This window comes from Malurus melanocephalus, unplaced genomic scaffold (genome assembly GCF_030028575.1).
Source record: "Malurus melanocephalus ecotype Western Australia unplaced genomic scaffold, MMel_1.1 scaffold_104, whole genome shotgun sequence".
Taxonomy (NCBI): Eukaryota; Metazoa; Chordata; class Aves; order Passeriformes; family Maluridae; genus Malurus; species Malurus melanocephalus.
In genome coordinates, this window is record NW_026623336.1 from 752,193 (window position 1) to 768,636 (window position 16,444).

General features: G+C 40.6%; 1 protein-coding gene across 2 annotated transcripts in view; it reads left to right on the forward strand.

Annotated features, from left to right (window-relative positions):
* The window catches only part of TRAPPC9 (trafficking protein particle complex subunit 9), a 438,425-nt gene that overhangs the window by 277,247 nt on the left and 144,734 nt on the right, over positions 1 to 16,444 (forward strand). The window lies entirely within an intron of this gene.

Here is a 16,444-nt window from a genome sequence, read left to right on the forward strand (position 1 = left end):
CCCTGCTCTGTTTTCTGCTCCATTTGCATATTTTTTTCTTCCGACTTTACAGTAGTGCTAAGAGGAAGTTAATGAACAAAACATGAGAGTGCTGCAGGAATTAACAGWACTGTGAGTAGGAAATGCATATTCTTAGAAAAAGTTTGGTGTCAGCAGAATCCAGGATCACAGGATGAATTATTTCTTTTCTTTTTATTTGTTCTCAGGCTATTTAGCTACAGTATTTAGTACAAAAGGAAACAGGATAAAGTTTCTACCATAATTTCCAGGAAAAACAAAAAAAGACAAGTTTTATTTTTGCCTTTTTAGAAACTAAGTGAAGCAAAAGCATGTAAAGCTGATTGGGCCTAAAGGTTTCTAAAAGTTAACCTATCTTTTCTAGGACATGGCTGCTGTGGTAATTAGCTTAGTAAGACCATATAGAATATTTAATRTTAGGAAGAAATATCTGTAGGTGTGTTTTACACCAAACAGTTTGATAAGGTGCAATGGATGTTATAAAAGACATGTCCTGCAAAAATCTGTGTGTCTGAACATGAATTCCACCCACCAACAATGTCCCTCCATGRCACTCAGCTGCATTTTGTGGAATGGGCCATGAAGGTGATGAGGGGGCTGGAAAAAACCTGCACTGTGGATTCAGGCTGAGAGAGTTGGGGCTGTTCAGCCTGGAGAGAAGAAGGCTCTAGGGATACCTGGGAGCCCCTTCCAGTGCCTAAAGGGGCTCCAGGAGAGCTGGAGAGGGATTTTGGACAAGAGCCTGGAGTGACAGGACATGGGGGAATGGCTTTAAACTAAAAAAGGAGAGATTTAGAGGAGATGAGATCAGATGTTAAGGAGAAATTCTTCCCTGTGAAGGTGGTGAGGACTGGCAGAGGCTGCCCAGAGAAACTGTGGCTGCTCTATCCCTGGAAGTGCCCAAGGCCAGGTTGGACGGGGTTTGGAGCATCCCGGGATAGTGGAAGATGTCCCTGTCCATGGCAGGGGGATTAAACTCCGTGATCTTTAAGATCCCTTCCAACTCAAACCATTCTGTGTTTCTGTGATTTTTCCTGAGCTGCAGCAATTCACACAGAAACACAACACAGCACAGGAACAGAAGGTCCCATTGACCACAGCTGGTGTTTGCAATGTGTATTGAAATCCCCAAATAATCRCAGCATATGCTGGAGGAGGGAGAGCACCCTCTCTCCCACCTTTCAAACACCTCCCCGGCACTGCAGATGCATCACCAAATGGAAGCTTCACATCAGYGCCAAAAATTAAGGACTGAATGCAGCTTGTTGGTACTTCTTAGAAACGATCCTCAGGGCTCCCTACAGAGTCATGAAATTGGTGTTTTAAATATGGGACAAGCCCAGAGACCCAGAGTGCTGAGTGAGGAGCAGAGGAGGTTTGATATCTGTCTATGTGAAACAGCTTCTTTCTCCTCTCTGTTGGGGTTTGTCACCTTTTTTTAATAGGACAATGACACGAAGCTAATTAAGAGCTTTCTTAATTTGTTTGGCTCTGTCTTTGCCATGCCTTGGTTGTTCCCATAAGTGGTGATGCTCAGGACTGTTTCAGTCCTGTGTCTTTGCCASCTGAGGAGAAGCACCATAACTGCACACCACCAGCAATGGAATCGTGAAGTCATTCAGATTGGAAAAGACCCTAAAGATCTCTGAGTCCAGCTGTAAAATTGCCATATTGCTCATGTTTACTCCTACACAAGCTAGTGCTTTTCAAAATGCAGTGTTCGCATGAATAGTTAAATCCATTTAAAATATCCCATATTCAGGCAAGTTTTCAGTAATTTTCTTGTATCAAGTGATCCTAAATAAGGCAATTTGTAGATGACAACACCCTCTGGAGTCTCCATTTCTATGGGCTCTTTAATGTTTTTTTGGTAATTACATTTTATTTCTTGTTTGGTGTTTGTTTGGGTTTGCTTTGGGGTTTTTTTTTTTTTTTTTTAGTTCAAATATTGGTCTTGTGTTATGTGGCTTTGCCTGAATGATTTTCAAGTTTGGAAAGGCAGCCCCAAACTAACATTAAATTTCAGAAATATTACACTGGTGTGTTTATCATAAGAACTCCACTGGTAGCATTGGACTTTTTAGGTTTACTAATAGATTAATGTAAGTCAGTGTTACCAATGTTGTAATGCTGAATTCCAAGTGGTAAAAATCTCTTATGTGGTGAAGCTGCCCAGGGATTTAAACAAACTCACCCAATCCCCAACCCTATGCAGTTCTGTTCCTGAATTTATGTAGAAATTATGGTCAGTACAGTGCCAAACAGTATTTCAGGACTTGCTGGATGCCCAGCAATTCAGAGTATCAGGCAATTTTTATGAGGTTAAAAAATAAAACCAAAGCCTTTCAATTTTTCATTTGAATTTAATTTTTTTAAATTGTGATTTTTTTAAAACATATTAGAGTTAGGAACCCAAAACAAGACAGTTAAAAGTCCTTAAATGTCCAGAGRAGTGGGACTTCTTCCTCAAAATTTATCCAAGGACCTCTTCATGTGTTCCACAATTCAGCAATGACTGAATGAAGTAAGCAGGCTTTGTTTTAACTTCTCTGTGGACACAGGGGAAATCCCAAGAGAAAATGAGGGTGACTTTTTTTTGCAAAGAGATCTAATTGTCCTCTCCATGTTGCATCCAAGCCTTGGCATTCATCATGTCATCATGGTTTATGCCCTGCCTCTTTTTATAGAAGCAAAACTTTTACCTTTTATGAAGGGAAAGGTAGAATTTGTTTTATAGTTTTTGCAATCACTTTCTTTGATGGGTTTAAAGTGCTTCAGAACATGTTTCCAGCAAAAGTTCTTATGAAATGTAAGAATTTTGGCATTAATTTATTTGTCAATGCYCTGAGAAGATAGTTAAGAAGAGTCCTTATCTAATGGCATGTACATCTGCAGGGGCAAAATGGCCAATCAAATACATTCTGTTGGGAAAAGGAAAGGGTTCTGAAATGCTTTTGGTGCCTCTTCAGATTCTGCAAGAGAGGCTTTGAACAAGGCTTGGCAGTCAGCATAGTCTGGCTAGCAGGTGAATGTAGAATGAAACCAGAAGACTGGTATGTATAGGATCATAAAATATCCTGGGTTGGGAAGGAYCCACAAGGATCATCGAGTCCAACTCCTGGCCCTGCACAGGACAYCCCAAGAGTCACACCATGTGCCTGAGAGCATTGTCCARAGGCTTCTTGAACTCTSTCAGGCTGGTGCTGTGACCCCTTCCCTGGGGAGCCTGTTCCAGTGCCCAAACACCCTGTGGGTGATGAACCTTTTCCTGACATCCAACCTGAACCTCCCCTGACACAGCTTCATTCTAAACACTGTTGTCATTAAAAATAGGGATCAGTGGTTTGATAAATTTAATGCTGCTGTGGCATGGGCAGCTCTGAATGACTGTGATTAAATGAGAATATTGTCCAAGCTCAGGTGAAGTATTTCATCTCAGCATGTTACTCTCAAAGCAGTGGTGTCCCATATCTGTAAAATGCTCCCCTTCATCCTGATGTTTCTCCAGACAGGACTGGGTGTTTTAAAAGGATGTTTTTAATGACTTGGAGGCTTTTTCAGAAAAAGGGTAACAAAAGAATCGATAAGAGAAGGACAAAGTCCCTTTCATGGGACATCTCATTTTGCTCTAGTTGGGGTGGAAGGGTTGACCATGCTTTAAATATTTAATACTTCCCAGAATGAGCTGAAAAAGCAGATGTCATCTTGATGCTATATAGCACACACAGGCAATGCATATACACAAGGTAAATGGTACATGCAGTACTTGTGCTTTTGTCTGACAGTGCTGTTGTATTCTTAGCATTCCATTTTATAGTTTAACAAGAGAAAATGTRTTTGGATTCAGAGTAAATCAAGCCRCACTTAATAAAAAATGTTTTTCTGGGTCTGGGCATTCTGGGTAGCAGATCTAAATATTTGCGCTACAGGAAAAAAATTGTGTGCCTTAGACTGTCAGCTGTGCTCTGCCCTTCCACCCTTCCTGCTGTGAATACATTCTGTATCTGAAGCCCCAGGCATCACTCTGACTCCCTAGAAATTATTCTCATATCCTGAAATTTTMAGCCCTTGTTATCTGAAGGAACTGGCAGTCACGACCAGAAAATTATTCCTGTGCTTAGATTCTGTTCTTTAGTTTTTAGTCATTTGTTATTTGTGCTGTTTGGTGGCAGAAATAATTAGTATATTTGGCAATTGCTGCTATCGCTGGTGGTTTTTCTGACATTGTACCTGGTACACAGTGTTACCTATCTCTAAATWGAGTATCCTCTCATTCCCACTTGTCTTCTGTTATTTTCCCTGCTTTGCCCTGCTTCCATCCCCTGTTTGCTCTGTAGATCTTCTTCCAATTGWAATTTGGATGTTTCACCCCTGAAGCCTTGAAAAGATTGCGAAGAGATTGCCAAGATGATGAGAAGTGTGAATTGAGATGGGGCACTTTCATGTGAGCCTCAGGTGTGCTGGGACTTGGGCACTCATGGCAGTGCTCAGTCATCCCTCTCAGTGGATGAGAACCTGGACTAATCTATCTTCACACTCTGGCTGGTTTTCCTRTATCCATATGAAGTTGTTTTGGTARTTTGGGYTTTCTCTCACTTAGAAGAAGARCAGAGTTCAAAGTCCCCTGAGGTGGCTCAGAGGTGTAGGCAGAGAATGAGCTCTGGGGATTCCTCTGCCCAGCAAACTCTGCAATGCAAGTGCTGCTGGGAAGAAATTGAGGTTTTCTTTCATTCTAGAAGCAGGTAGCACAGGATGGAGTGGGTAACCTGTCCCTCAGCAGTGATTTCCCATGCATCCTAAAAATTTCAACATTCATGAACTCTGAGCAAACTGTGGGAGAGCTGGGCACTGAAGTAATCTTCATAAAAATCAAATGCAGGCCTAGCATTTGCAAAGAGAAASCACCAGCTCAGAAAGTCAGCAGAGGGGATACTTCACTGCAGACATGTGTTCTATGATTTCCTRAATTATCTGATGTGCTGTGATTTAGCACTGGACCAGGTTGCCCAGAGAAATTRTGGATGTCCTATCCCTGGAAGTGTCCAAAGCCAGGCTGGATGGGGCTTGGAGCAWCCYGGGATAGTGGAAGGTGTCCCTGTCCAACCTGGGGGTTGGAATGAGATTGGAAGGTCCCTTCCAACCCAAACCATTCTAAGGTTCTGTGAGTCCATGATCTCCCAGACTGACAGAGCACAATAAATTGTTTTGGACCAGCAGATTCTTGGTGATGAGAACAGATTTGCCCAGAGAAATGAGTGGCTTGGCTTGTCCTTTGGGCAGAGCTGGCCTCCAAAAATGAGCTTGCATACATGATGTGCCACTTGCTATGTTAGACAATTCTATAAAAATAGCCTTTTCTTTCTTTTTATTTATTTTTTGGTAAAGGAAGCTAAAGCTTTCATGGCTTTAGAAGAAAACAAACTCTGCAGCATATGTATTCTGAAAATGCACAAGGGAAATAAAATGCCTGTCATGGGGAGAAATGAGAGAAGCATTTTCCCTTCCTTGATACAGAAAAAATTCAAAACAAAAAATCAGTATGGATTTTTTTTTTTTTTTTTTAATCTAGCCTTGATAATGTCGGATTTGAAGAACTGGATGAACTGTGCATCAAGCTAATGCTGATGATAATCCCCCAAATCAATACTGAAAATGCCTTGCTTATTTAGTAGAAATGTCTTAATTGGGACATTCAAGAAATAAAACAAAATTAACCACTTCCTCTCCAAATATATTTTAAAAGGTGCATGTGTTTTCTGACTAAAGTGATTACTGTGAGAAGGGATTTCATTTAATGTCAGGTCTTTAGGCAATCATCTCAGCTGAGAGCAGAATCCAATTCTTGCACATCTGTACTATGAATTCAGTTGTTATTCCCTGCATTTATTTGTATTTTTTGACTGATCCTTGTGGAATGAGGCTTTTGCTTATCTCTGTTCACCCCAACTACCTTTTAACCTATTGGGTAACTGAAACCAAATTTAAAAGTAGTGGAAGAGGACTCAAATGTCATTTAAAGAGCTATCAGTTTTACAAAAAAATTGAAGAACAGGACCCCAAATGTCAGTGGATTTGGGAAGAATCTGGAGAATTGGTCTGATTTGTGTGGATGTMGTGCTTAGGGACATAGTTTAGTGGTGAACCTGGGATTGTTAGGCTGATGTTTGGACTCAGTGATCTAAGAAGTCTTTTCCAATTTAWATRATTCTGTATTTGGCAGCAGTTATTTGCAGATCCAWATTAACCTCAGTGCTTAATTGGTTTTGCTTAGTGAAGGAGACCTAGCAATGGAGAGGATAGAGATGCAGAGCATACACATCCTTTGGCATTTCTCCTTTTTGCTCTGGTGGGTTTTAGCAGCTTGGACAAGTTATTTTGTGTCTCAAGGCAAGCTCTGACCAAAACATGTAGGAAATATCAGCTGTCTGGTGTGGGCACTTGAAGTGCATCAAGGACTCCTGCACAAACCACTGGCTGTGCTTTACTTTCTTCTCAAACTCCTCTTTTTAAAATAAGTTCACTCTGCTGGTTTTTTACTAGATGATATTTTTGTTTMTATTGCTCAACACAAAGACTGGTTATTGTTGTGGGTAAATGCTGAACAAAATTACTCCCTCAGGACTGATCAGCAGTATCTCATGGTGAAGTATGTCTCTAAAGTTTGTCTTTACGTACTTTCCATACCTACATAAAAACTGAACAAAACTCAMATTCTAAAGCCTGCTTTAAAACTGGGGTACAAGCCAAGAGCTATTTTGCTTGCTCCTGTCCTTCAGTGCAAACTGAATTAGTTGGCTTTGCTTTTTGATGCTCCTCTTTGCAGTAAAGGATTATGCACTGGAGTTTTTGGGGGAAAGAGGGCTTCATCCTTTACAAACCAGTCCAAAGTCACTGATGAGTCTCCAAAGAGCCCAGCATCAGAAAGGGAGTTTATTTTCAGGAAGGTGAGATAAACAAATGATTTGTRATGGACATCGAGTACAGAATAATAAAACTTAATAATAAAAAAACTGTGGTTCTTTGCCAAAACAGTTGCATTTTATTCTTTACTAACTATTGCTCTTAAAAATCAAGAAACCTCATCAGTTGTTCTGAATTTTGGTAAATAATTCAAGCTTCTGCTGAGATGACAGTGAGCTGTACTGGGCTGGTGATGTACATTAATTTCTTGGCTGGTGTAATGAGGCATAGAGTTGTCACGCAGGGTCACTCTGGGCATAGGAAATGGTGCCAGTCGGAAGTGATAACTTGCATTCTGTCCTGCCCAGGTGGAATCACAAAGATTTGGCTGCACCAGCCCGGGCTGTAGCCAAGAGCTCATCATGCATGCAGATGGTGCCTCTGTGAATGGCAGGGGAGCAGAGATTAGTCAGGAACAGATATAGTTGGTATGTCAGCGTGTTTTATGTTTCCATTCTTTATTCTTGACTTCCTAATTCAAATCCATTGATATCCATCATTCCATCTTCTGCTTATTCCTTCAGCTTTCTTGGCTGCATTTTGGACTCGSTTGGTATTGCAGTCCTTTCACTGCTGTGCTCTTGACACAAGCCGAGGAGGCATCATTTAGCTTGATCCTGTCTTTTTGCTTTGTTCAATGAAATGACGACAGCAGGATGATGTATGTTGTGCTAAATATATCCTCGGGGTTTAAAAATGGCATTTGGTTGGACATATGGGGCAGTGCTGTACAGCATCAAAAGTCATGCTTAAAAAGATCACGCTTCTTCATAAGAATCATGCATTCTGGCAGTTCCCAAGGTGTGTTACAGAGCCAGTTATTTTTGTCACTGATGTGAATTTCACAACCTGCTTCCTCGGGACCTGACCTGAACTGTCATATGTRGTGAAAAGATGTGCAAGCCTGTATGTCAAATACTGGAGGATATTAATGTAATCAACAAGAGGTCTTTTTAGTTTTGAAAGCAAATCAGAGCATGTTCTTAATRCCTGTTTAAGAACTTGGTCATCTGTTAATTGACAGACCATAAGCACCRGCTCTGATTTTTAGAAGTACTTTATTTTTCTTGCCTGATTGGCCATATGACTTTGAGCTGTCATTGAAAGGCTTCTTTGCTGGAATCAGTGAGTTAGTGAGATTCAGTGCAATATGCTTTGGGTTAGTAGAATTTTTCCATTACTCGGTTATCATAAAAAATGCAAKGAATTATTCTTGGCACTTTTTGTAGTGAAATGAAAAGAATAACTCTTATTTCAAAGGCATCCTGCATTTTTGATGGCTAATCACAAATAACTATTTTGAATTAGGTAAAAAAAAACCCAAAAACCAAAAAAAACCTGTAAATCTATTTGCCAGTAGAATCCAGACCTAGGGATTTGAGAAGATKCTTCATGTGTCTTCTCATGGGCTGCACACAGCTGGCACCTGGCTGTTCACCTTTTCAATTGCTTTTGAATCAAATTCATGTGGTTTTTTTCAATGTAATTTTAGTATGTGCTTGTGAGTGAATTGCTTATTCACTAGTGTACGAGAACATTAAATGCAGTTTAGAGGTGCAGAGTCAATCCTCACACACTTGCTCAGCCACACTAGGGTACCACAAATTGGCAGCATGTGCAAAATTATTTGGAAATACTGTTTTGGCTTTCATCTGAGCTGCTGGACGATGATGAAAAAGGATGGGAAAGAAAAGATTATTTTTCTTGGGCAACCCAGAATCCTTTATCCCATAGTGACTTAGAAGAAAGCATGTTATCCCTGGAGAAATTACATGGCACACTGGAATGGCAGGGTTACTGAGCTGAAGGCAAGCACTGACATGGTCCTAGCTGGGGAAGACAAAGACACRATGAAAATGAGGAAAGGAGTTAAAAAATTGCTTTCATTCTCAAAAAGAGCCTTGTTTCCAGCCTGGTTTCACTTGCAATAGGAGAAATCAATTACTGCAGAGCTTTGGGGAAGGTATTCTGGTCAGCTGCTTTAGTGTAGCTCGTATGATGAGTTCATCTCAGGAAGAAACAATTGCAGGAAAGASTGGTGAGTAGAAATAAGCTTTTCTGAGACTGGCAGCTCTCATTACCCTGCTTGAAGCCATGTCTGAAAGCTCCAGTGTTCAGCATTGAAAAAGCATCTGGTGACTACAAGGTGAGTGAGATCTGGTGAGAACCATCCTGATTTGTTTTCACTCAAAGGTGTTTCCTTGAAAAAGTTGCTTGTGCCAAACTTACTGTCCCAAACAGGCTAGAGTTTCTCATCTATTTTTCTCTTCTTCCCATTCTCCTGTTTTGGTACTCACATTTTAAATACTTGTGTACTTGTACTTTGTCCATTTCAAATTTCTTCTTCTTGAAGCAAAAGGAGCAGTATTTCTATCATACATGAGGGATTTTTAATTCCTTTGCAGAGAACAGCTTAAAGTTTTATTTTTGCTGCTTTGTTCTTTATTCACATAGAAAAGGAAGAGTGCAAACACAGTCAAGATTATTCATTTCTAAAAACAGATTGAAACTATAGTCTGGTGATGAATTGAGAAATCATTTAGTCAAACTTTCTTCTGGTGGATTTTCCTGTGATTTGTTATGCTTCAGGGCTGGGGGAAGAGGAAGCAGGAAAGCTTTAGCATATAGACTGGACTGAATTTGTGGGTGCTTAAAAATGGGAAAAAAAGTTCTCTGTCAGCCTTTTTGTGGGAAGTTAAAGAAGCCCCAGGCATGTTGAGCAAGCTGTTGAGATTACGTAGTAATGAATAATACATTTGTACCAGTGGAGAGATCTCACTGCTGATTATTTAAGAGAATACTTTTGTGGCCAAACTACTTGTGAAATATGGAGAGRGTTTATTATTAGCAGAAGTGATAAAGAGAAGATTGGCCAAAGCTGTTGAATGATGGGAACAGGAGGGATTTGTTACAGGAGTGGTTCACCACACCAGTGACATGATTTTTTGGAAGACTGGCCATATGTGTCTGCAAACAAAATTGTTTTCATGAGTCACAATGTAGAGATTCTTCACCATACCTGGTGAGGAGGATCTTGTCTGGAAGGTACCACAGAGCTTCACAACCATTTTCATTGTCTTTCCCTTTTATCTTGAGTAATTGATCCTTTATTGATCCCAAAACAGATGCAACAGTGGGAGAAGTGTGGGGTTCCTGATAACACATTTTTCGTGCTGGGGGCAGTGGGAGAGCCAGACTCCCACATTTTCAGAGTGTGCAGCAAAGGCAGAGCCAGTTCTTCACCCTGTGACTGTTTCTTCAGGAAGGCTGACTCTTRCATTTCACTCAGAGACAAATCAGGATTGTGGCTTTCTTTTAGTGAAACAAAAGTGCTTCCCTGCTGTTTGAAAGGATTTTGCTCTCAGCGAGGGGTAAAATGTAAATATGCACCTGTCACCTCCCAGCTGAGCTCAGAGCCTCCTCTGCAGCTTCCCTGGATCTGTGCAGTCCCTGCAGCAGCAGCAGCAGCTCCTCAGCCCAGGTGTCCTTCACACTTCCCATTCAGGTGTGTGACTCCAGCCACTCTGAAATTWGATGATGAGAGGAAATACTCGAGTGTAGATCTGTTTATAGTTGCCTTCAAGTACTACATCAAACAACAGCACTGCTGAGCCTTTTATTTTCATTTATTTTGACTTTTAAAATTAAATGTGGACRGTGAGATAATCAGTTGAAAACTATTATGTTAATATGCTGGGGGTATTAATATGCTGGGGGTATGGTTTTATTGTAGTTTAATTGCTGTATCTCTTTTGTACTCATGTAACTCTTASAGAAAAGGTAGAAAATGCATTTAAGATTCCTTATTTAAGAGTTTGACTTTGCTTTGTACTAATGACAGAGGCTGAGCAGTCTGAATTCCTGTCTTCATGAGCATGAGCAGTACAGAGCACACTCCTTCCACACAGCAGAGCAAGCATCCCCCAAATCCAACTCAAGGGGAGTAACATCAGCTTCTTTCACATGTGCATTCTGATCTTTTTTTTATTTTTGTTGAGCTGCCTTTGTGTGATATTTCATCAATGTTATTTCAGCTACTGCAGTGCCCAGCCATTGGATCTAGAATTCAAGGCATTAGGGAATGCAGGCTTTTGGAGAAATTTGTGTCAGTGTCCTTCAGCTACTCATAAATGCTGTAATTGACCCTTTTGACACTCTTTGTACCCTTCTGATGTTATKGACTGAAATCATTGTAGTGAACATCCTTGATGATGGGTCTGGCTGTATCAAACATTTCACACATGGGTTCCAGTTCATCATTAGATCAATGACAAGAGTTTTGGCTTCGCTTCCAAAACTCTTTGGCTCTCACCTCTCAAATCAAGTTTCACATTCTCTGCTTTGCTTTTAATTTTTTCAGCTTTTCGGCTAATTACCTCCTTTTTTCTTCTTATGTGATCTCTAACATGTATTGTAGCACTTYTAGCTTACATGTCAGTTCATATAGATTCCTTATCAGAACTGTTTTGTTTAAATTGAGATTAAAAGGGTGGGCTTTCCTTCCYGAACCTCTGTTAACCAGACTGTAATGCCATGAAGATCCTATACCAAACCTTATTTGCTTGCACCTCACTTTAGTTAGTGTGCCTTGGCCCTCAGCTCTTTGTGTTTTGGTTCTGCTTTTGGTTCCCGAGAGCTTCAGAGGTTTTGAAGCTCATTTACGAATTTGCTTAATCTTCAGAGTGTTTGCATCAGACATTGTCATATTGCAGTAGCAGAAGACTTAATTTGTGTATTTTTTTCAGTTAAATGGTGATGTTACTGCTGGGAATTAATTCTAAACCAYACTGCATGTGATTTTTCTCAAATTCTTCGCAAGTATGACACAAAATTCTTTCTAAAATTGCATCTTGAAAACATGACAGTGACCAGGAACTRGAAATTCAGTTCTTGACAGAGATATGATGCTTTGGAACTCATTGTCTCTCTTCATCACTGCATATTATTCATAGCAGAATAAATGCCATATTGGTTTGCCATGGTTCTCACCATTTCTGGATTCTTCGGTTTCCCTTCCTCTTCTGTACATCAAAAGCAATGCACAGATAAGCACAGTTTATAGATAGAATGAAGTGGAGATAATTGGTGGGACTAGGGKAAGAGTTTTCAGCATTGTCAYGRCTTGRTCCATTGGTGACAGCTAGATTTAAWTTCAAGAAAAATAGTTTTAACATGTATCTTTGCAATTTCTTCCCATTGCTGCCTGCCCCAGGAAATTCCTTAATACTTCAGAGCTTTCATGTGCTCATCTGTGTCTTGCTTTTGGGTGAATTAATGGAATTTATCCTGTAATTTYATTGAGCAGATATATTACCTTTCTGTTTTATCTAAGTTATATGAAAGAATGGAGGATGGAAAAAGCTGTGCAGCCTTTTTGGGAGTGGATATTGTTAGAGGCACAAATATTCCTAGAATTATGCCATAATAATCTTAATTTAATAGGACATGTCACTTGTAATGGAACCAAGACACTACTAGATATTGATTTTTGTTTTGTGGGCTTGCACATTATTTAGAGTAGCAAGTTTGTTTCTTTGTGGTTTTTTTTTTTCGTATTCTTTTGGAGTCTTCTAACTTGTCATAAGTAGAAAATCATTTTCAGAAAGATACCATAGAGAGATGGAAACATCACCATTAACTTGACGTGTAAGACAGGTTTGAATGTGGCTGACCAAAAGGATGGATTTAAATCATCCTGCTTCTGACATTTAGGCATCACCAAGGGATAGAAGGTGTTTTTGGGAACAGTAGCAAGGACCTGTTTGCTTAATTCCCTCTGTGGTTTTACTGATCCCTTTGTCCTCCTGACCTTCAACATCACATTGTTTGCAGCAATGGGGCCTTTTGCATGAGGCTGGAAGAGGTTTTTCTGTGGGTATTTGTGAAAATGTTGGTATATTTATGTAATTTCAGTTTCCACTGAAGACACTTTGGTGTCCCTGTGGTGGTCATGCAGTCCCATCTCCCATTCAGGGAGAGGTTGTTCCAACAGCCAGGTCAGATGCCACTTGTCTGTCAGGGGGCTGAAAGACTCTTCAGAAGTTCCTACACCTTGATGTCCACCTTCCAACCACCCATCCCTGACCCTTTAAAGGATCTGTTGGATGTTGTGTTCTCCAGCTGCAGACACTGAGTGCTGACTTTGAGGCAGCTGCACCTTCAGAGTGTGAGCGTTTCAGCTCTCAGGACACACAGTGTGTACCAGGCACCAAGTGATGAACATCAGGTGCCTCACTGCCAAGACTGGAGCACTAGTGAGGAACTGGTACAGATGGGAGAGAAACCAGATCATTTGCAATAACAAGTTGTGCTCTATGCTCAAAAAAAAAAATCTGAGAAAATAAATGCAAAGCTCATCCTTGCAAAAGATTGACTCCCACCTCCTCAGAAAGTCTGATTCACTGGCTACTGCCATGCAGCAACTAATGGCTACTACAGTAAAATTAAGCAAATTCAACTCTTTTCCACCCAGAACTTTATATTCTTTTGTTCTGCTTTTGCTCTCTAGCCCAGTTTTTCTCACTCTGTGTAATCATTCAGACTAAATTTTCTGAGAAAAATTTCTTCATCCCTACAATAAGACCTGGATGAYGGGAGTCAGTTGACAGCTTTAGAGGTTGCATAACAGAAGAAGGGTTATACAGAATAATAAAGAGGGTTTATATAGAATAAAAAATGTCATAGAATATCTCAAGTTGGAAGGGTTCTGTAGGGATCASCAAGTCCTGCTCCTTGCAGAGCTACCTAAAACTAAACCACACGACCTCACTAAAAGCTCTGTCCAGACACTCCCTGAAYTCTGCCAGGCTTATGGCGACTTCCAGATACAACTCCAGTCACCAGCTGTGACAATAAGGATGGAGAAGAAGGTGGCATCGATGCCCTGAGTGTGATGGCTCCAAGAGGAGATGCAGAAAATTTGTGTGTGAAATACAGTGACAATTGGTTACGGAGGCAGGCATTTTCACAGAGCAGTATTTTYCAAGACAGTGGCCATCTGACAGCTGAGTTATGAGAAAGCAGCTGGGTTTTGTCAGGGYAACATGCTCCAGATTTACTGGAAGRTGTTATTTTATATGAGGTGAACTTTCCTTGTCTGTCRGTAGATTGCAGTAATTTGCATTTACTTTGGAAAGGAGTAAAACCTGTCCCTTCCTGCTGTATCAAGCTCCCAGCATACTGTTGACTTGAAGCAAACTTTGGAATCTRTGAATCTGTTCAATGTTGTCTTCTYTCCCTCCCTGGTTAACCAGRGGCTGACTGGGATGCTTRTAAGGTCATAGCTGTGGTCTTGTGAAAGCTTGCTACAGGTTGTGGTTAGGGAAATCAATTTTCTCTAGCAATAGGTAACAAAGTGAAACTCCTCTTCCAAAAGCCCCCCGTCATCTGTAATCATCCTGCTTGTCTGTGTCTGGGGTTTGCCATGCTGGAAGTAGGAGGCAGCACTTGGAGTTTTAAWTTTGTCCTATCAGGAGAGTGCAGTCTGAACTGACGTGTCCAAAATGAAAAATTATGATGAACTTGCAGCCACTGGACAGATACYGAGCAGAAGCAATTGTTAGCATTTTCAGATTATTTTATATTTAGAATCTGAATAAAGTAAATCCAGGGTGAAGGATTATATCAAAATTTTCAGATGGAGCACTATGCAGTCCCTTTTTGAAGAGATAAAGGAAAACTGTAGTTCTGATAAAATTTGCGTGTGGAATCCTAGAACCTGTATGCTACTGCAAATGAAAACTCAGTTTATAAGGAAAAAAGCTAATATAAAGAACACTCCCATATGTCAGAAAACTGAGCTAGCAAAACATTTTCATAGCCATTCATAGTCATAATGTGTTCAGAGAACTCTATGTACATTTGTAAATTGTCTTGAAGCTGGAGAAAATTAATCTGTGCAGCTCCTGACCGTGCCTGACGCATTGGACAGACGTCAGGATTTTCCACTGACTTAATTCCTCCCTGTCTGCACTCTTGATGTTTTCATTTCCTTTAAAGTAAACTGTAAGTCTGAATTTCCTGACTTTCTAATATTTGGAGTTTATTTGATGTATCACTACAGAGTTTAAAATCACAGAAATTTCCGAAATGTGCCTTTGCTTTGTCTTAGCTTTTATTTGCAGGCATGTAGCATATTATGGAGCATCCTGGTGGTACTATGAAGTTTGACTTTGAGCAAACACTAAGCTTTTATTTGTAAATATCTCATTTAAACAGCAACAGAGTGAAAAAATTTGAGTACCACTTGAACTTTCCCTGGAACATTATGAAAAATGGATGAGACTAGAGAAAATAATATCTATTGACAATTACCTCTTTGTCAGATTTGCCCCAGAAAATCTCCTTACTTTGCATGCTGTTCAAGGGAAGAATATTTTTTTTCCTTGTCCCTTGTCCGTATCATTTAATCTTGGCTTGTTGTGTACTGGCTCATAGGATTTCAGTTATAGTTCAATAGCTTTTGTCTAGAGCTCGTTATCTGTAATTGAATGTATGCACCAAGCTGAATATGTTTATTTGTAACTTGATAATTAAGCTGCTGCAGAWGCTTATGAGGCGAGGAGGGGAAACAGGAGGCCTGTGATCCCAAAAATGCTGCTCTGGCCTGGGGTGGGAAGAGCAGGATGTGTGTGAAGGTAATCAAAGTTCACCTCTCACCAAGAAGAGCCCCTGTACATACGTCCCTGGAGTCACATCTTTTGTTTATTAATTTTCTTGTGTCCAAAGTGAGTGAACACTGAAGAAAAAGGGTTTCAGTGTTCCTTCTGTAGATGGTGGGGCCCAGACGTTGCTGCAGATCAGGGKGTGGTGCTGCCCAAGTTTGGTCCTCAGTTTCCTCATGARGGGAAGAGGAGGRGCAGGTACAGATCCCTCCTCTKTGGTGACAGTGACAGAACCCAAGGGAAKGGCCTGAAGTTGTTTCAGGGGAGGTTTAGGTTGGATATCAGGRAAAGRTTCTTCCCCCAGAGGGTGGTTGGGCACTGGAACAGCTCCYCAGGGAARGGGTCACAGCCCCAAGGCTGACAGARCTCAGGGAGTGTTTGGACARCACTCTCAGGCACAGAGAGGGATTGTTGAGGCTGAGCTATGCAGGGCCAGGAGTTGGACTGGATGATCCTTGTGGATCCCTTCCAACTCAGGATATTCTATAGTTCTATGTTTCTATGAATTTTTACCACTCTAACTCCTGATTTTAATCTACCCTGCAGGTTAAGGAGTGCTGATTTCACAAGTTCTTAGGCAAAAAAGGTAGCATATGTGGGGGCACCTTGCCATTGTTGCAGCTGATACTGAAATATGTAAAGCTTCTATAAAAAAATTTAAAAGGAGAGAGAGAGAGAGAGAAAGTTTAATGGGAGTATATTGCATTTTGGTAGTTCATGGTGATGAAAATGAGAGCGCACTGACGTCTGGTAGCCATGGTTGCTAACATTTCAGGAAGCACAAAAACAGGGATGAAAGTAAG